Genomic DNA, 21605 nt, shown 5'->3' on the forward strand with positions numbered 1-21605 from the left:
CCAGAATGTAACTCCATCTTTTGTGCTTTTGGTTTGGAAAAACTAAAAGGGTGAGGTCAATAGTAGAGGTCTAACCTCCATGGGAAAAAGACAGATTTTGTTAGGAAATAAATTACAGATTCTATGAGACATTAACACATCATAACTAAGGTCATGTTTTAGAAATATCTCTACTGACATCCTGGGGGATTTGAAGAGAAACAGGGGAACTAGAGAAGGAAACAAAGGTTGGCAGGATGAAAGCTAAGAGGAGAAATATGCTCTTTCCAAACAGCAGCTTTTTTCCCCCAAAAATACTATTTCTTTTTGCAGAACTAAAATATCATCTTATTAATACTTTTACTTGTTTTAAAGTTCTTGTACAAAATAGCTATAAGAGCATAACACCTTAAAATGCCAAAAGTATTAGCTAGAAGATCTCTGCTAGTTAGATACTGAGGCAACAAAATCACTGGTTGAGATTAGAGAGATTAGAGCAACTGGTTTTCTAGCCAGCTTTTAGCTAAGACTTAATAAACAAAAGAGGGGTAATTTATTATATCATAAATTATTAAATGTTAACAAACACAGCAACACAAGGTTATTTTTGTTTAAAACCCCCTGGGATTAATAACATATATACATACTAGGATTGCAAATTTGCACAATATTTCTAAGATCCACAGCATGATTTATTTAATATGATTTATTTTTTGAAATATTATATCAATTGGATTTAGACTTCAGTTACCTATATTTGAAGTAATATGAAAAGATCAGTATATTTGGAAAAGTATTTCTTAGTGAACTTTGAAGTATTTCTCCAGAGATGTCAAAAACAGAATTAGAAAAAATAAGAGATTTTCTTACATTCTTGATCCCTTACTCCATTAAGGTTTTATCACTTTAAAGTTGACCTGATGTGACCTTAACAGTTGTGGTTAATTCTCTAATACATAGTTGGTAACTGGGTAGAGAATAGGCTTATATTGGAGACCCCAACCAATAGCGAGATACGTAAGGAGATAGGAAAATTTATCTCAGTATTTATCTGGGGGGAAAAAAAAGGCATTTGAAAGCATAACATTGGTATATGGTATAAGATTTAGCCAGCAATATTTGTTAGCAAATTCCCATTTTCCATTTAATCCTTTTTTAAGGGTTGACTCGAACATAGTGTCTGTAAAATAAAAATGTTTTTGTCATTTTGAGGTGGAGGGTAGAGCAGGTTAGAGACAGGTTTTTACCAGAGTGATATTTGTTATCATAATGATCTGTACTTGGCACCTCTTTCTAGGGACCTCTGTATTTAGAACAGTACATCATCATTCTATTTTTTTCGAGTGTTTCAACTTTTGTTTTCTGAGGATTATAAGATCACAAAATTAAATTACTCCAACAGAAATGTTGAATTCAAATTGAAGTTGTTCACTGTGTTGCCTTTGGTTTCCTTCTAGCAAAGGAGGAGATAGGTGAGAGAACAGAAGAGCTCCATCAGTACAGCTGTTAGGAGTGCTTTGGGACAGAAGGGTGTGTGTAGCTGCTGGGATGTTAGAACAGTTTACTGCAGAAGACTGCTGAGGATCAATAGACAGTGTTTACATTTGATTAAACCAAAGCACATGCATTATTTAGTTGTTACCCATGGCCCTCTTCCTGCTACAGGCACAAATTTTGTGATCTCTCTTTCCTCCTTCAATAAAAATATAAAAGCATGAGATTTTTATATGAGCCTAATATCGTCATGCTTTTAGACACAATTTTTGTTCATAATATCTTCTTATTTGCCTAAATATTCATTATACAGAATTTTCCTCTCTCTTCATAAAAGCTGTGATGTTTAGTAGAGACCTAGAAAATTATCAACAGGAAAGGACAGGATTTCACTGTATATCACATTACTTGTCAGAAACAGGAACAGTAATGGTTTGGCACAGTGTTTTCTTCCATAAAAATTATTGCAAATGTATCAGGCCAAAGAGATAACAGCTGATACGCTGGCTCAAGCTTTTTGGTTTTGTGGGATTTTTTTATTGTAAGCCCCATTGTAAACAAATAAATAGCACATATAGATGCCACAAGTACTTACAATTTTTAGACCAAGAGTCATGTTAAGGGCTGTATATTGTCTTTGGTATGTGGTAGAGCTAAATTTGATTAACCTGCTGTCACTACAGGCCTCTCTCATTTATACATCCGCTGATTCCACCTCTAGAAGAAAAGGTCTTTCATAGGACTTGCAGCTGTCTGCTGGACCTCCATCCTAGGAAAGAGGGATGCTTCACTAAGGCAGTATGACTCAAAATGTTCATGCTTCCATGTCAGCAACTTTGTTTGCCCAGGACCATTTTTAGCGCTTCTATTGCCCTGCTGCAGGTCCAGCAGCCCCAGAGGGGCTGTTTACCGCAGCACATTTCCTCTCTGAGGCTTGGCCATGGCGCTGCCCTCAGAGCAGCCCTGTTACAGGCACAGAGCTCTGCAGCCTTGCAGGGCTGTGTGCTGCCAAGGGGCTGCTCCAGTGCATCTCTGCCAAGGGGCTGCTCCATTGCATGGCTGCCAAGGGGCTGCTCCATTGCATCTCTGCCAAGGGGCTGCTCCACTGCATTGCTGCCATGGGGCTGCTCCATTGCATCTCTGCCAAGGGGCTGCTCCATTGCATGGCTGCCAAGGGGCTGCTCCATTGCATCTCTGCCAAGGGGCTGCTCCACTGCATTGCTGCCATGGGGCTGCTCCATTGCATCTCTGCCAAGGGGCTGCTCCATTGCATGGCTGCCAAGGGGCTGCTCCAGTGCATCTCTGCCAGGTCTCTGCTCAGTGTGAGCTGCTCTTACAGCATCCTCCTCCATCCTCCTCCTCCCAGCAGGGCATGCACGGGGAGCCTCCCGCTGCACAAACCCCGAGCAGGCTCAGCCAGCCACAAGGAAAAGAACCAGAGACAGGCTGAGTGCAGCACTCACTCATGAAGGCAAATAATGTCAAGCTAGCAGGCAGTTGTTTGTTTACTTATTTATTCTGAATGTGCCAGAGAGGATGTCAAACTTAAATCCAAGGCATATCACTGTAACCTAAGCAACTGTAACCATTACAGCCATTTCACACTTGAATAGTTTCCCTACCTTAAATTTCTCCTTCATTTTTCTAGTTCCAATTTCCTGGAGGGGAGAGAGGGAAGAGCAAAATTTTGGAATGAATTTTAAGTGGAATTTAATACTTAGCAGATTTCTGGAAACCAGTATGGGTTGGTATTTTTGGTTTTGTTTTGGTTGGGTTTTTGACGGGGGGTTGTTTGTTTGTTTGTTTGTTTTTTGTTAGCTTTTCATCTTGTTTTTTACTTTAAAAGATAAAAATTGCTATTTCATATTTCTGTTGTGCGGAGTGTATTATAGCTAATCTTGAATTCACCTAAAAATCAGACTAAAATATATTATTATTGTGCAATCATAGGAAAAAAAAGCAAAACCAAACTTGTTTACATCATTTTCAGACATTAGTGGAATGGTAGGATCTAGACAATATGTAGCTATTAAATCAATAATCCTGACATTGAGGAAATTCCCCAGACAGCTGTTGGATATTTCCCCCTAATCAGTAACAATAATCCAATGGTGTTTGAAATGGCATGAATGTGTATTGGAATGTATTTTTGTGCTGATATTTTCTCATGCATTTCTAAGGGCTCCCTAAAATATGAAGAGAACCAAGCATTATCCATAGCCATGGATGTCCTGTGAAAAAGCTGCTGTTTGAATATATGAAGTGTGTGCAAGTCCTTTAGCCCTTTCTGAGAGACATCCTAAGCTGGTTTAGCACCACTGTACCCTGGTATCTTTTGTTTCCTGGCAGGATAACCCTGATGGATGTCAGTGGCATGTGCCGAGCTTTGTGTGGCAGAAGTCAGGGAGGTGTGTGAGAACCTGGTACACAGATTTTGAGGGACAACAGAGCTGGCGCATGGGCAGGCTGACCTATTGAGTCTCTTCCATCTCCAGCGCCTCCAGTTTTGTTTTCATATAGATTTCAGTGCCATGGAGATTTTTTTCCTGTTTCTAGTAGTTGTGTAGACATTTACAGTACCTAGTTTCTAGGCTGGTCTATGTTATTTTTTTTATATAGCTATAACCAGCATACTTGTGCTATCCAGATTCCTGTTTACAAATAGAAACATTTCTCTTTGTTCTTCTCTGCTTCACTGCACTATTGGGGCTTACTTATTTCAGTGTCATCCTTCCTAACCTAATCCAAACAATAACCTTGGCTCAACAATTTAAACATATTGAATCCCCAACCAGAGTAGTTTTCCCTAGTAATACTCTGATTACAGCAGCTTTTATGTCTGAACAGGAAAGGACCTTAAACACTAAATCTCATCAGCACTGTAAAAAATAAGTGGTGAGCATCAGTCACATTTTCTTGAAATACCACAAGTCTTTCTTGAGGCCTAATCCTTTAATCTCTGGATTTTGGGCACTTCTGTTCTGATTACTAGGGATCAAAAGGTTTGGCAAATACTCTTTAGACCACTCTTCAAAGTGGCCACTGTAATATTACCAGGTTGTTATGACAATTGTATGATTTTTTTGTTGTAGTAGTAGCTGGTATTTTTGGAAAAAACAAACAAGTTAGTTTATCAATACAATGGTCTGCCACACTGAAATTTTTTTAAAAGCATGTGGTCCTCCAGTATAGAGATTCAGAGGATTTGAGAACATGGCAATGTCAAAGTAAAGGAGAAATATCTTTCACTGATGATGAAAGTTCCTCCTACTGTGTAAGAGGCAACATTTCTAATGGAGGGTACACTCAGAGGGCTGCTGCAGTGCACAAAGGCTTTTCCAGCCTGTTACCAAAGCTACAGAGTGACCTTTCATTTCACTAGAAATGGAAATCTTATGCCATTTCCTGCCTGAAGTACTGTCATGTGGGAAGTTACATAGAAAAAAGGAATGGACCAAAATCTACTTCTTAGACTCTCCCACCAGATAGTTTTGTTAGATGTTCATTGGTCTGCTCTGGAAGTATAGAGTTTTTCCCTAAATGAGATAATTTCCTTGGCCTGTTTTAAACAAAGGCTACATAAATTGAAACAAATCAGTGACTCCTCCTCCACAAATTTCATTTTACCTCTTCCAAACTAGCAATAAAATTAAACTGAATATTTCCAACTATATTTGATCACTGGGATTCCAAAAGGCTGTTACTTTATGTGTTAGGTCTCTGTCCAAGGAAAACAACCCCACCTGACTTAAAGACAGCTACCAAGGTGCTTTTGAGAAATCCCTCATTTTCAACAGAGAGGCTTTCAATTAATGGGGCTGATTTGGAAAAAGAAACTACCTTGTCCCTAGGTGGAGGGCCCTGCATTTATAACAGGAGCAAGTTCAAATCTCTCCATGCTATTCCTGTTCATTCCAGCCTTCATTGCCGGGCTGCCTTTATTGTTCCTGTCCCTGCCATTGTCTGTAAGAAATCCAACTGGGTATTTGGAGCCAAAACCCCAGAGCCTGAAAGAGCCAAATACTCTTGTGCTCATCATGAATATTTTGTCTGCATAGGTGTGTCATCACTTGTATCCAGTTCCTCTTTACTTGGAAGATTATGTTCTGCTACACAGCATAAAATTCATTTGGAAAAACCATTTTATACTGTTGCTTTCATGGGATTTGCCACTTTGTATATTGGAGTGCATATATCAAAGGTGAATGCAGGTGAAGGCTTTCAAAGTTACTTTGCTATGTTGTCAACACTACAACAGATCTGGCCTTTACTATCAAATTGCATATTTTTATTAATTTTTCATTCAGTGAAATATTCTGAAATATTCAGTGACTATAGTGGGCTATGGCCAAACAAATTAATATTGCGTATCAAGTATAAACAAGTTCTAACATTTTCAATGTGCTAAAGTTAGCATTCAATGTTGGCCTTAAACTAGAATAACACATGTTTTTGTATATAATGTGTTGCTTGATAAAAAAAATGCTCATTGAGTCTGTAGTGCCAGTTCAGCCCTTGGCTTCCCTGATAATGCCTGCTCTCTGTGAAGAACTTGTGCCAGTGTAAGAAAAGGAATTAAAAGTCAAGCTCTGTGGCCCTGTGCTCTGTGCCCCAATATGAGGCACACATAGCTTGTTTGTGTATTAAACTGCACTGAAAAGTTCTTTTGGCTTAGGGAGGTAGGAGCTTTTTCATGAGCTGGAGGAAAAGATGTGTGGCTCCCTGTCAGCTGGGGGAGAACGCTGGTTTGTTATCTTTTGCCTGTTTTCATAAACAAATGCCGACAGCAATTGTTGTTTTTGCAGAGCCAGCAGAAATTCATAAAGGGTTTCTTTTTGTTGTACTGCCACACTAAAAAGAGATGTTATTTTAACAACAGAATGTTTGATAGCTTTTAAAAATACAAGGCCTCGTTTTTAGGCATGCAGTGCCCCATAATTTCTATTGAAGTCTGCAGATGCCCCAGAGTACTCTAAGGAGTCCCTCAGACTCAAGATCCAAGTACAGCATTAGGGAACATCTCTGATGTGAGCACAGTCACCAGGAAAAGCACAGAGGCTTTGTTTTCTATACATGAACACAAATTGCACAGAGTCTTTTGGAAGATGCACATATTTAATGTGTTCATAAACTTGTGAAGTTACCATCTCAGCAGTCAGACTTAGTAAAGGTGCAAGTTGTCTTGCACTAGAGGATTTCTCTAATGGAATTGCTTTGTGAGATGGAATGCAGAGGTAAGATTGCAGCATAACCACTGTGGGATGTTCAGGCACAGGGAAACAGCTGTCCTATGAAGAAACTAGCTATGACAAAAATGACCCCAGACTGAACACTGAGCTCAATTCCCAGGCTAGGCCCTTCTGACTTTAAAGATTTCTGTTGTGTGCTCAAAATGGGTTTTTTTCCCATATTGCAGCCAAGGTTTTCACAGGATTTGTGCCTCATGAGGTAATAGTTAATGGAGAAAGTCTTCTGTTAAAAAAGCAACAAACCAACAAAAAACCAAACCAACCATCTGGGCTACAGTAGAACAAATTTTGTAATGAATATGTAAGAGATTTGAGAAGCATACCTAGTTCAGCAAGTAATAGGAGGCACTCTGTTTTATTTACTATGGCTGTGCTGTACTTTTTGAAATTAAAAAACATTTCTCCTTTTGCTTTAAATCTGTTCCTAATGTTTCAGTTTGTAAAATCATTCTTTGAGTTAGTAACATGGTATGAAACCATACTGTCTCTTTCCATGTTCTTTTAGGCTTTATTTTTATACATGAGTTTAGTTCCATTTTTAAAAATGTTCATGTTAACTGTTTTCTGCTTGCACTCCTTCACTTGCCCTATCTATTTCTCAAGTTTTTCTATTCTGTATATAATTCTTCTGGCAGAGACTAAGATGCAGAGACCCACTTTGAGACTGGTGCTGGGTGATCTGGAGTCTTTGCAATGCATATTGCAGTCATTGAGACAGGGTAGACCTGAGCTCATGAACTCAGCTTTGTACTCATGCTGTGATATTTGTGTCTAGGTGACTTTAAGCTTTTACTCTTAAAACATCTCATTGTTGCCACCGCTGGTTCAGCTTCATGAGAGCTTTAGTCCACAGACAGTTCATGTAACAACCAAACTTTTGTGTTGTGGGTCAGCTGGTGTTCAGACATTCATCACTAAAGCAGACAAAATAGTGGCAGAAATAGTGAGAAACTGCTCCTTTGGTAGAGGGAGACAAACTGAAGAATGGAACGGGTGTTTCATTATCTCAAACACCAGAGAGTGCTGACACTGTGATGTGTTGGCACATGCGCACAGTCTGACAATAACAGCTATCATGCCCAAATTTCCATGGCATTTATTCATAATAATCCCTCTTTCTCAGTAAAAAAGCCAGGTTTTGGTGACTTTTCAGAATTTGTTTTCTGCCAAAAACTATGTATCTTAAAATATGGATTCAGCTGAACTCCCTGGCTAAAACCGATCTGTTTGTTTGTTTGTACTTTGACCAAAGGATTACATTGATGGTTTCCCAGGATCCAAAATTGTATTTAATCTGTTCACAGAGCTACATATATTATTTGAATGAGAAGGAGGGAAATGAAAGTGCCCACATCTACATCAGCTGGTAGCTGTTCACAGGAAGCAGCAATTACTGTCTAGCCTTGTTCCCCGGGAAAGCCCTCCTGACTGCTTCCTGTACCATGGAGCTGCGCCGTGCACGGCCACATAAAATAGCAAAAAAAGCACCAGAGAGCAAGAAAAACTACTTTGTGGGGGTAGATTAATAAGAATGACAATAATTCCCACATGAACAGGACTGAAGCTAATTTCAGTTGCAGTTGTCAAACCGAGCTAAGCTGGCAAGGGAAGGAATGTGTGTTTGTAATCAGTAGCTGTGCACTTGCAGTGGAGCAGGGACTTGGGCAGGGCACACTTGGACAGTCTCAGCTCTTCCAAATTTGCTCAGCCTGTACAGTATCCTGCATTTTCCCTCTTTGCTTTGTTTGGTCCCAGCTCACAGATGTGTGAATCATCCAAGGGGAAAGTTTGAGAGATGCTGTGTGTCAGGTCAGTCCAGGTTCATTCACTGTTTATCCTTAGAAAGCCAGAAACACTGGTGTGTAAACAAGGGGGGAGGGGAAAGGAAGGTTTAATAAGACAATCAGGGTTAATCTTTTCTTTCAATATTGCATGTAATTTGGTTTTCTGATTATGCACTAAACAACAGTTGTATTTTCTTTAATTCAGTTATACAAACACAGCAGCCAATTAATATTCCTGCACACTCTGTGTTGTGAAGGGTGCACAGAGAAAACCTTTGTTATTTTTTTAGTGCTAAATCTGTCCATGTTAAACCATATTCCTCTACACAGCAACAGCAAAGTAAATGACAGCATCAATTCAATCCACAATGCTTGATAAATTGAGAGGGGTTGTTTACCTAGTGTATGAAAAAGTCCCTTGGGGATGGGTTTTATTGCAATCTGCATAGTCATCCATATTCCTATACTGTCTGTGCTCATGTTTGTGAGTTAAACATATACAGTAATTTAGCATTCAGATAATCCCACGGCTATAATCCAGACAGATTTAGCTCAAATTTCTCTGGGATTTCTATTATCTAGATTTAGCAATGTGGTGTTGACTGGATATTTTAAATTGCTGCAAATGCTTTTTTTTTTTCTGCAATAAACAACATATTTTGATGTTCTTGTAATTGAAGCTGTAGATTCTTTCTGGCATTAACCACATATAAAAATGTATCTTTGTGAGGACAGTGATTGCACAGCTGGAGCATACTTTTAATGGATTCCAGCTATTTGACGACATACCACATAAGATCATACAATGTTTATATGAAAACCAGGATAACATATGTGAAAATACTAATAACAATCATCTGAGGAATGTTCATCTCCACACATCATCTCATTTTTTAAAAATGAACTCAACTGCTTCAATTTTAATCATGTTTTATGACAATATATTCAACAATATAATAATACAGAGCCTGGCTCTCTTACAGCACTTTTCCTAAGTAGACCAGAGCTTTTATTGTTTTCAGTTTCCTCAGATGGAACTTCTAGTCTTTCTCACTCAGCAGTTTTGAGGAAAAGAGGGAATCTGGGGGGAAGAAAGAAAGAGCATCATTATCCCATGAAATGAGGGGATATTAAGCCCAAGTGCACTGGGTACCTTTCACAGCAGACCACCCTTTGTCATATGTTGCTCTGATTAAGTGCAAATGTATTCAAGGGAGCAGAGCAGACACTGTAAAGAGGGTCCAAATGTTCTTGTACCAAAAATGCCAGCCCTCCCACACGTGCCAGCATTGGTGGGACTGCAGGAGTAAGAATGCTTGTGTGGGAGACTTTTAGGAGGGAAGTGTACTGTGGGAAAAATTGTAAAGCTGCTGCTTCTACCAGAGTAGCTGGAGTGAGTGTGTCTGAATTGAGGCAAACAGGGAGCAGGGCAATGCATGCTCTGTGCTCTGCCTTGTAATTGTGTTGCAAATGCACCAAGGACATTATTCACCCCCGGGCCAGATCTTCTGGGAAGAGGCTTGTGCACACTTGGCAATAATTTGATGCTAAGATTGTGTCATCCAGAAGTGTCCCAGAAATTCAAAATAAGCAAGCCACTTAGAAATATTTGGAAAACAAACTATTTGAAACCATTTATGGGATTTAGCAGCTGTGTGTCATATTTTTATTCCCTTAACTGGAGGATTCAGACACCAGTTCAGTAAGTGAGTTCAGGTATGCTGCCCCTTAAAGCATCCCCATCATGCCTTCTCTGACTGCACATTACTGCCTGCCTCAGTAACTGTAAAAATCTTGAGAGGTATCTTCAATGTGAAAAAAGAAAGAGGATGTTCATTAATTCAGTTGTGATAAAATTGTTCCATATATAAAATTTATTTACTTAGTCCCCAAGCAGCAGGTTCACAAGAATGCTGGGAAAAAAAAAAACCATGAAAAAGCATGATGAGAAAGACTTTTATAGCTATCAACCATAATTCTGGGTAAAAACCTTCTGAAAAAAAATATGCTGTGTCTGTGTGGCAATACTTTTGGTTTCATGCTTGCTCTGAATTACTCTTTGCAGCTCTGCAGCAGCTGGGTTTCAGCAGCAGCAGCAGTGCTCACGTTCTTGCCATGAAAAGGAGACTGAGCATTCACTCTCCTCGCTTCAGTGCCCTGCTAAAGCAGTGGGCCTGCTCCTGTCACACTAAAAGCTGCTCTGAGAAGTTCTGTTTATGCCCAGATAACTATCAATGTCTGTGTTTGATCCCTAATAAGTCAGAACTATGAAGCTGCAATGCCAGTGAGATGGAAAAGCCATCTGATAGCTCTTAAACTGCTCTTCTTCCAGACGGTGCCTCTGGCACCAGCTGTTGGAGCTGGGAGTTTTCAAGGCCCAATTCTTTTCCTTCTCAGAAGAATTTCTTTAGGCCCCTAAAGAGTGATGTCAAAACCCCAGATGAGCAGAAGAGTTTTAAATGGACCTGACATAACTATGTATTTGCTGCATCTTATTTGAAAAGAAGTATAAATCAATTTCAAGTTTTACAGTCACTGTCTGAGGAAGTTGCCAGTGCACCCACAGGCCTTCTCAGTGCTGCACAGAGCAGCTCGACTCACCAGGCTCACCAGTTGGGTTCTGGCCACCTGCTTTATTTTCCTTTGCATTTTTTTTTTCATCCTTTTATAGCCTGACCTCTCATTCAGCAATTATTTTGAATCATGCTGAGGACACTTTTCCTCTCCCTCTTTGGATTTCCTCCAAATTTGAGATGCAAATGCATCTCAAAATGCCATCTTCCAAAGTTATTACATCCAGAGCCTGGTGATGTGTACTGGGCTTAGCTGAAGTATCAGACCAGCAAAGACAGACCAAGAAATGAAAGAGCACCATGTAAATATTGACAGATTGTTTTTATGAGTAAGCTATGATTATCCTTCATTAATTTGTCTATGCTTTCAGAAAGACAGGAAATTGCTCAAAAGCAGAATAGTATTTTTTGCAACAGACAACTGTGTGCTCAGATTGTTAAAATTTCTATTCAAGAAATCCCTCAAAATAAAAGAAAAGTAAGAAAAAACCCCACTCTCTTACAGAGAGGCAGGTCTGCATGTTTAAAAGTAATGCCAGTGTGTTCTATATCTGTGTCTGTAATTTGAGATTAAATACACTGTGGATAAGGTTAAAAACATAATCTTTTCTAACCACCTACCAGGCATTTATGCAGTATATTGTTTCCTTTCTGACAGTTAAATTACTGGTAATAAAGCTCTGTAACTGTGCCATGACAGTGTTTGTCCTCTAACATGGCTGTGCAACTGCTTCACCTGCTCCAAGCTGCACCAAGCACAGTGAGGGCAGAATCTGGGCCTGTAACATTTCTGTTTGATTACATTTCTGTAATCAAACTGTGTTCCAGTAGCAGAGCTGATACCTTTCTACCCCCTCCCTAACCTTGGTGCTGGAGGAATAAAGCAACTCAAACGAGTCAATTGCTGCAATTCTGAAAACAGATTTTCTGTGCACAAACTTGCCATCTGCACAATCATCCTTTTCCTCTTCAAGCAGCAAACAGCCAGAAGGTACTGAGCCCCCTCTCTGTGCTGCAGAGGGAAGAATCCCAGACATGGCTTTGGTAGCTGAGACCTGCTGGTTTTTTTAACCCATTGAAGTATTTTCTAAAGATGCTCTTCTTTCCATGTGCTTGGCTGGTGTTATGGTGACCATGAGTGAATATATCAAGTTACTGGTATGGGAGTAGCCCTGCCAGGAAGCCAGAGGGCACGGTCAGTGCTAACTGTTTTTAGATGCCTGAACAGGCACAGCTCTAAGTTGGGTGCCTGCTAAGTTAATAAAAGGACTAAACATTATTTCTCCTACCTCCTGTGTGTGGACAGAACACAGCCTGTGTCTGAGACAAGCCTTACTCCTGGGCTAATTGGCCCTTACAACATTGTGTAAATAGCAACATTCTAAAACTACAGTTACAATTTTTGAGTTTGGGTTCTGCTACAATTTGAGGAGAGGACTTTTGAAAAACTGAAAGGGAAGAAACTAAGAAAAGAAGCAAACAGAGAAATGCCCCAACATGAAAAATTTTTATGAACAAAATGTGATTAATTCATTCTCAAAGTTAAAGCAAATGAGCAGAGAGAAGCTGCCCCTACTTCCTTTCTTCTTAATGCTGAAAGAGATCTGTTCCTTGCTTCATGAAGGAAAGAAAATTATTTGAGTCAGGAAAATCAAATTAGGAAGGTGACCTGCCTATTTATTTATTTTACTTTTTGCATGGTGGTAGAAAAGATCCAGCTGCAAAGTGTACTGGTTTGTAAACTGGGCCACTCCACTAGAAATTGTTCAGATGAAAAATGCTGAAAAATCCTGAGCACCATCCCAAATAGTAAAGTCCAGCATTTTATTAATTATAAGCCCCATTCTTTCCTCCTATTCCCAGATCATATAAGTCATAAAGTGGCAGCTTTTAGGTAAATTTCCATAATTTCACACATAATATTTATTTTAAAGGTATTTAAATACATGACTCATCTCTTAGGTTCACTTAAAAACAGTGCTCATGAAGTGCTAACTTGTATTAAAATTTATACCTTTTTTCTTTTTTCTTTTGAATTGTTAGAGCAATGTTAGAAACCTGATAGTGTGCTAACAGCTGTTTCTTGGCTCTATGTTGTATTGATTTGTAAGAGTAGTGATACAGAACTGTTCAGCTAATTAAGACATTGATAAAGTACCTTGATAAAGGATGCCATTCTTCTCTTATCTGAACTGATTTGATACTGGCTTTCTTGCTGAGCACAGTTAGGAGCAGGGGTACTGAGAGCATCAGCAGCATTGCTGCCTCATTGAGTGCCGTGCTCACTGACACAGGAGCTGCTCCCCAGCCCTTTCCTCCCACCCCATTCACAGGCTGGTGTCTGCCCTGGGCCCAGCTTCTCTCACCAGCTCTCTGCTTCATCCCCATCTCACTGGTACCTCTCTCAGTAGCCTAATTTTGGCTCTGAGCTACATCTAGTGCTTAGATAGGATAAGATTTCAGCCAGATGGATGATGAACAACATTTTCTTTTCAACGTTCTTGGCTCCGACCCCACAGAAGGTTGCTTCAGCCCAACAGAACAAAGTCCTGTCCTTCAGACAGCTGAGCCAGTTTCCTTACTTTAGCATGCAGGGTAATTGTTGTGCATGTTCCACAGAAGGCATTCCACTCACAGCTTCTGTTTTGCACCTGGAATCTGAATGTGCTGCTGACATCAGGAACACCACAGTGCTTTATAAAGGCAGATGAAGGCATTAAGAATCTGGACCTTTGTACAGTATCCTAAATAAACCATCTTTCATTTCTTCTATTTCACCCTGATAGAGAATATAATGTCTGTGCTCCACTGAGCTCTATGCTGGTGAGTAAAACTCAGTGTGAAGCTTATAAATTCATGCAAATAGATAATATGACTTTTTCCCACCTTGATTCAGATTATAAATCAATGAGATTTAGTCCACCACTTCTTATGAGTAATTCTGCAATCACATGCTCATGCTGAGGAAAACTTTTCAGTGAGATTTTTTTCAATATAAGTCTTTGCCAGCTATTGAAAGTGTGATCATTGCAGAGCCACTAACATTTTCCTGCTCCATATCAAATGCATCACAAATCTGCCCAGCATCTTCGTCAATCATTTAGAGTGTAGCAGACAAAAATAATATTCTTAGAATTATTATTGGAAGAATTTATGGTCTCTTATGAAGTGAAAGTGATTTTGATATATGAACAGCATTGGGGGGAACTGCCAGTTTGAAAACTCACACCAGACCTGTGTGTATAATATTCTTGTCTTGCAGGAAGTAGTGGGAGTAATATGTGAAAAAGAGTTCTTCACAAGTCAGAATCCTTAGGAGCTCTCTAGATGACTCTTCCTGCATTTTGTGATATTCTGCTAAAAGAAAGTTCCTCCTTCCCCTTCTTGAGCCTTTTTATGTCACAAACTGTGCACACAAAGGCATGTGTGTAACAGCTCACACTGGTTGCTCATCACAGGATGTAGAGTAGGATCAGGTACAAAACAAAGGTTCCACGCATGATGGTGGTTACAACTACAAATCTCAGTGCAAAATAATGATAATTATTAAAAGAAAGATATTCTTAAAACTGTCTCTTTTGTTAAAGGCTGATTTATCTTTCCACACTTTAATGAGATGAATACCAGACAGGGCTTTGCATTGCCTTTACTCACAGCTTAACTGGAATCACAAACACTTTTCATAATGAAGTATACAGCCTGCAAAAAATTTGTATTCCAAGTGTGTGCACAGGCCCTGTTGTTCCAGACAGTGCTTCTTTCCCAAAGTGTGCACTGACAAGCTCTTCAGTGTGTTTATCACTGTACAACACTGTAAGCCAACTGATGTTTATTATTGGCTGTGCAATAGGTCAATGCAGAGTTTCACCACAACAAGTACATTCTGGTGCAGGCTGTGCATGAAGGGCACTATCCCTTCTGGATCAGCTTAATGGGGAGAAGAACCTGCATCTCAGTAGGGATGTGCTGAGCACCCACCTCAGCCTCAGGGCAGAGCAGTTAAAGTGGCAAGTCCTGTCCTTGTAGTCTCCCAACACAACCATTCTTGATGTGTACCTGGCCTTTTTCCAGGCCTCTGTGGCGGAGGAAATCCTCCTCATGTCCTGCCTCACTCCATATAGCTGCACTAAGGCCAACTGCAATTCCTGGTACGTGTATTATGCAGACTAATTACATCTATGTAACATAATAAATACATGTGTATTATACCTGTTATGTTCTTAGAGCAAAGATGCAGCCATAAAAATACGCACCAGACTGCTCTGTACAAAGAAGACAGATGGTATTTATTCCATATTAATTAATATTGCATGCAGAATTTCCTCCCTCTTTAAATATCTTGAACATCCGTTTTCAAAATTTAAATGTACACATACAGATTCTTTTTGTTTTGACAGCTGACTGTTGTATTTTTTCTCCATTCAACATAGGTGGCCTTGGTTTGTTCTTACAAGTGCTATCTTGTGTATCTTCAATCTAACTGTCATTATTCTAGTTCTCCTTTCTACTTAAATCAAGTTAATGAACTGATTTAATTAATTTAAAGATGGAAAGCAAACAACGGTGCAAACCTTCCTGAAATTTGGAGAATTAATAAATTAGGTTTGACAGGTTTGTGTCTGCAGGTTTTGTCTTCATTGGCCATGACCTTATTTAATAGTTTGCTTTTTCTCAGTCACATGTTTCAGAATAACATTACACATAAGGATGAAATGCAGCCACTGCTATATTTTATTGCTCAGTGTAACTTGTTCACAAATGCTCCTGGAGACACGTGGTCTTTGTCTGCCGTTGTAGTTTTGCACTGGAACATTTCTGCCTTACAACTAGAGCCACACATAGACATGGCTAAAAACAAAAAAGCAATGGCACTATCATGGATATTCCAACCCCATTGCTTTAAGGGACACTTTAAAGGAAAGTAGGCCAAAAACTTGACCTATTTTAAAAGACATGGCAATCTGTTCTTTTAAAAAATCTTTCACACTTCATTGAGTCCTACTCTGTCTTCTATACCATGAAAAATATTGTACAGTAGCAAGATTCAGAATTCTTCTCTACTGTTACCCATACAAACCAATATTGCAAGCTGAAATCTGCAGTTTAACAAATTTATTTTTCTGCATCACCAATCTTGAAAAAGAAACCATCTTAAAAATTACCAAATGCATACATTGAACTAATCAGGTGTAACTAACTAGAATTGCTACATCACTGCACTTTCTCCATAGTGTTAGTTGCAATGGATCCATTTGGCAACCAAGAAATCTTAAGATCCATAAAGGATTTTTGCTTCTAGGAACTTCAGTGTTTTGAATTCAAAAACCAGAAGCAGTGAGCCATATTTCTCAGTTATTTTGCTGTTTGAAATCTGGCTGTGAAACTCTGTTTACTTTGTGTTGGACTGCCGCCAGAGGAGGCCTGGTTTTAGCAGATGGTCGTGGAGCGGAGGCCAGACGCTTCCTGCTGCGTCCTGACGAGGCACTGATAGCAGCGCTCCCAGGCGAGGCACTGCTGCCTTCAGCAGCCACCCAGGCTGGAGAGCAGGCACTGCTGACACGGAGCTTGGGAAGAGTCCATGAAGCAGCCCCTGGGGCAAAAGACTTTGTGGAAAAGAGGGTCCTGAAATGGTGCTCAGAAGTGGTGGAGCTGTCGCACAGAAGATGAGAAGGGGAAGAGCTGGAGTTTTGACCAAGAGGAACTGAAGTGTTAAGACCAGATGGGCATAAACCAGTACTGAGGAGATGTGATTGCTTTGATCTTTGACAGGACACTCCTCTGCCTTGTCAAGAAGAGACTTGAAAGAAGGTCCCAATGGAGGCTTCACTGTGGTGTGGGTTTACCTGTCAGCTGTACCATGTGCAGGGAGCATTTTCCTTTCCCTCATTTCTGGAGGGAGCAACTTCTCTCAGAACAAATATCCTTAATATGTCCTCAGGCTGGGTTTGATCTTTCAAGATGCTGCCTGCTCTCAAGATGGGGAATCAAAGGGCAATGCCATAATCACAAGTACTTGAGTATCGCTGGATTGCTGCCTTGTCAATTTGCGTACAGGAGAAAATGCAAACAAATTTCTCAGGAGGCTGTATGACTTGGAAATCTTCCAGAAATCCTTCAGGCATCAGTAAGATTAAGGACATCCATATTTTATCTGGGGATTCGGATCTTGAACCAATGTAGCTAAAATTCCCAGTTCCCATGCCATATGGCTCTGTGTTTGGGGATCTGGTGCTCTCCCATTGCCTGCTATCAGATACCTGGAACCACTGCATTAGTGTGTCAGGCTAATTTGGGTGATGATTTTGTGCAGGTGGCAAGGCCCCTGTGAACTGCAGCTGATCCCTTCCTTGCACTCCAGCCAATCTGCAGGGAGACAGTGTTGGATTTTGAATGCTTGTGCCTTTCCAGTTTACTACTGGATCTCAAAAGGAAAGAAATCCCAGGAAGACTGACATGTTGATTGCTTTGTTACCTGTCACTTGCATATATTTTATCCCTCCTTGGCCATTATTCTCTCAGAATCTCCCCAAAACTGAGTCTCAGTATAAGAGACAACTGACAAGATCAGGCATCTGCATAGGGGTCTGACTAAAAAAATTTTTCCCCAAGCTTCTACCTGCAGAGCATCAACATTCAACAACCCCAAAAATTGTTTAAAACCTCATTCAGCCAAGTACCAAACTTTGGTATTTCTTTCAGTGAGAGCCCTTCCTTCCTACTTATCAGTCTTGTACAGGACAGTCTGAATCACCACTTTCATGATCCACTGTCCTCTTCTATGTAGTTTTCTTAGGCTATAGGAGTTGCTGCCTTTTTCTACCTTATTGACTTCTTCCAACTTGAAGTCAAGAATGCAGTATCTAGGAACACCACGCTCCATTTTTAACAGCTCAGCAGCTGAGCCCATTTGACATTACACTGAGACAAAGATTTATTGTACTGTACAGAGAAGACAATCTACAGAAATGAAGTTTCAAAGTACCTGTATCATCAAAGAACATGGATAGATCTTGGGAATTTCATCTGGTTATCATCACTTATGGAATTCAAGTGATCTTTGTCTTACCCAAGATGTAGAATGCCACATCCTCCTCTGAGCAGCCCTAGTGAGCCATAGCCAGGCTGGGAGCCTGGGCCTTGCTGTCTTGCACCTCATGGTTGTCCACATTCACACAGAGAAAGGGCTCACATCCTGCTCATTAGCACCCAAAGGTGCCATGCAGAGGTCTGAAGCCCATTTCCATCACTAGGCAGAGGAGTGGTTAAAGCTCTTCCTTTGCTAGAGAAGGACTCATGATCACGGGGCCTACCTCAGACTTCCCCAGCACGTTTTTAACATTTCCTGTTATTTGCCAAGTGGCCATACTGTGCACCACACAATGCTCACTCCCACTCCAAACAGATGCTGCAAGACCCAGCAAAGCTTAAAAAAATTTCTGGTCAAGCAGGCTTTCATTGTAATTAAAGTAGCCCCCTTTTCACTGCCTGGTTTGAACACAGACCATTTTCTTCTGTCAGCTGGGATGATGTAAATCTGAAGCTGAGCTAACTGGCTTTTTTTTTTCTTGCCTTTTTTTTTTAATTGTCTTTTTCAGGTTTTTTTTCTTTCTTTTCTCCTTTAATAATTGAAACGATAAAAGCTGAAATTTTCATTAAAATTTGTTAGGTGAATTACTAGTACTCTGATTTTACAGATACTACACATGAATGGAGATAAGAAAATAAACAGAACCAGAGCGAAATGTCTTGGGCATAGCTCACGATACACAGGCATCCCTGGGGAAGGAGAGTTGCAAAAAGGCATCAAAATGGAGTTCACTGAACTGGCGTTTAAAGCTTTTGGGAAGTGTCTTTTTTAGCAAACCTTTAAAGTCGATAATCCTCAGAGAATATGCTTCATGTTTGTCTTGAGGATAAAGATAGTGAGATTTCATAATTTATCTGGCTGATATCTCTGAGCACGCAGGTCCCTGGCCGTGTGCTAGACCAGAGGTGGCAGATCCCTCTCTACGGACAGGAGAGCGGGAAAAGCGCCTTCCCCTCGCTGCTGGCTGCGAGCTGGAGAAAGGGCAGCGAGGCATTCCTCCCTGAAAGTGAGAGACACTGTATTCCCCAACTGTCAGACACAATCATTATGGGAAAAAAACCCAAAAAACAAAACAAACCACACTGAACTGCAGCAGAGAAAGTCCTGGAAAATAGGTTGGACAGTACTTAAGCACAACTTCTCCCCACAGAGAGGGAATGTGTTAGATCTGAAGCTCCAGAAATGGAGGGAAAATAAACAGAGCTTTTGGAATTAACCTGGCAAAATGGAGTTAGCTCCCACCTGTGTCAGGTGGAGGTTGTGCTCCTGCAGACAGCCAGCTCTTTCTCCAGATCAGCTCTTTCATTCTCTGTTGAAGATCATCCTGGGATGAGTATGTGTGTCCAGCACAGGAGACTTGCAGTGCTCTTGAGTTAGAAAAGACATGAATTTTAGCACTAGTACAGCAACATCAGTTTTCCAGACAAGTGAACTCTGCCTGCAGAAGGAGAGAGGAAGCCCCCACCTACTCACAATTCAGCTGCTGTGCTCTTCCATAAGGGCAGATGTTTGGAAAATGAGGAAGAATAGGAAAGATCCTGGTCTTGCCAACACTAGTCTGGTTTCTGACATGCTTAAACTTTCACACGTCTTTCTTTACAGTAAGGGGACTTACAATTGACTCATATGTATTACTTTTGTTGTGTTTCTTATACAGTGCTGACCAGGAGCTAAATGTCTGCATCAAATTATGGTTTTCAGAAGCATTAGGTACAAGAACTCCAGGAGATGGTTGCAGTGGTCCTTGGTGGATAATCCTTGGAGATGTCCAATCAGTCCATCTCATAGATGTTCATCTCCTAGCAGTTAAATAATTCCTTCAGTATCTTCAAATTAATTCTGTCAGCACGAGCTCTTTGTCGACACAGTAATTTTGGATCTATTTGTTCTTTGCTGCAGTTACACATGGCCACATAAAGTGTGTATGAGCTGCCACCATCTTTGCCCATTTTGCACAGGTGCATGAGCCTGTAGGAAACATGAGGCAAATGCAGCTGGTTGTGTGGGAGGCAGCTGAAATGGCCCCCATTTATGAACCTGTGAGTGTGTAAAGGGCAGGACTGCCCTGCTGGGTGTGGAAACAGACAGCACCAAGGGGAATTACTCCTGACAGGAAAAGCCTTGTGGAGAGCAGAGAGTGAGCTTCTCTTCTGTACTTATACACCGCACAGCCCTATTGTGAAAAAATGTTAATTTTTTATTTACTGCTAGGCCTGAGAAGGAAATCTCTTCTTTACACAAAACAGGACCCTGATCTCAGTTTGGGCTTTTATGGAATCTTGTTTTGGGCCTGATGCTCAAACCCAGCAATAACAGGCTTATACTTGGAAGGCTTCACACCAAAGGTACAGAACAAAAAAAAAAAAAAAAAAAGAAGTTTTCTTTATAGAACAATTGATTGATAGTGAGATATGGGAGCATAAACATAGCATTGGAAGCCCGTGGACCATTTTGACCACCAAGATGCAACCTGGGAGTCTGGCTCACTTGTTTAATCTCTGTGGCAGTTTAATCCCATTCTGCCCTGAAACACCTGGTGTGATTTCAGGGTGGCACTGGTGGCCTTTGGGTGCCAGCCTGGCATGGTATTGCAGATTTTGCAGAAGAGAAGTGACTCTTTTTTTTTTTTTTTTTTTTTTGGGTCACATGATGCCCATACAGCTGTAAATAAACATGATTAAAAGGACATGTCTGGGACCTAAATGAATGAGGAACTAAATAATAAACTTGTCTTCCAGCTGCTGGTTTAGACTGAAGGCAACACTCATATGATGTGTATTTTTTAGAATTTATTGTAATGGTCTGTGCTTCTGCAAACATGATGCACATCTGTGGAACCTCATTCTGAGCTGTAGGGCCATCAGTTCAGTCTGGGACAGTATATAGGTGTTGGCCAGAATGATTTCATGGCTTGGATCCCTGTGGGTTAAATTCTGATCAGGCAGATATGACTGAGTCCAACAAAAGATCTCAACAGAAGCAACCCTGGCTGCATTGATACAGTTGCTATTAAGTGGAAATTGCCACAAAACTAAAAAATATCACGAAGGACATTCACCCTTGTCTTCCTGTGCCAGTTTACCTGCATACTGATGTAGTTTTCTTGCAAAAAGCATAGCAGTTAGGATTTAAAATTGATTAGTTTTCTGTTTACTTCTGATTAAAAATTTACTTTTATTTTTTCCTTATTTTTTAAATGACCTTCAGAAATTTTCAACTATCATTAAAAAACATTTTTAATAAGAGGCAGGAGCAAGAAAGCTTGGGTTTTTTGATTCTGATGAGAGGTTTTTTAAGGGGAAGATCACCATCATTGTCATAGCCATTAATGTTCTGATTTTGGAGCAGTGGAGACGTAAGCAAATATTTATTTTTGAAAGGCCTTTGCTTCAGTTGATGACAAAATGCTCATCTCCTAAATTTAGCAATGCTGTGTCTC

At 40.3% G+C, this 21605-nt stretch overlaps 1 protein-coding gene across 2 annotated transcripts in view; it reads left to right on the forward strand.

Moving 5' to 3' along the window:
- The window catches only part of MNS1 (meiosis specific nuclear structural 1), a 52968-nt gene extending 32311 nt beyond the window's left edge, over positions 1-20657 (forward strand). The window contains exon 13 of one of the 2 annotated variants that reach the window (XM_066558533.1): positions 19824-20657. The gene's annotated coding sequence lies outside the window, so the exon portion shown is untranslated. Of the gene's footprint in view, positions 1-8026; positions 9062-19823 lie in introns of those variants that run through there. The other variant, XM_066558530.1, reaches the window with a different exon arrangement.
- Positions 20658-21605: the final 948 nt, after the last annotated feature.

The sequence above is a fragment of the Molothrus aeneus genome, chromosome 13 (assembly GCF_037042795.1).
Source record: "Molothrus aeneus isolate 106 chromosome 13, BPBGC_Maene_1.0, whole genome shotgun sequence".
NCBI classification, from domain to species: domain Eukaryota; kingdom Metazoa; phylum Chordata; class Aves; order Passeriformes; family Icteridae; genus Molothrus; species Molothrus aeneus.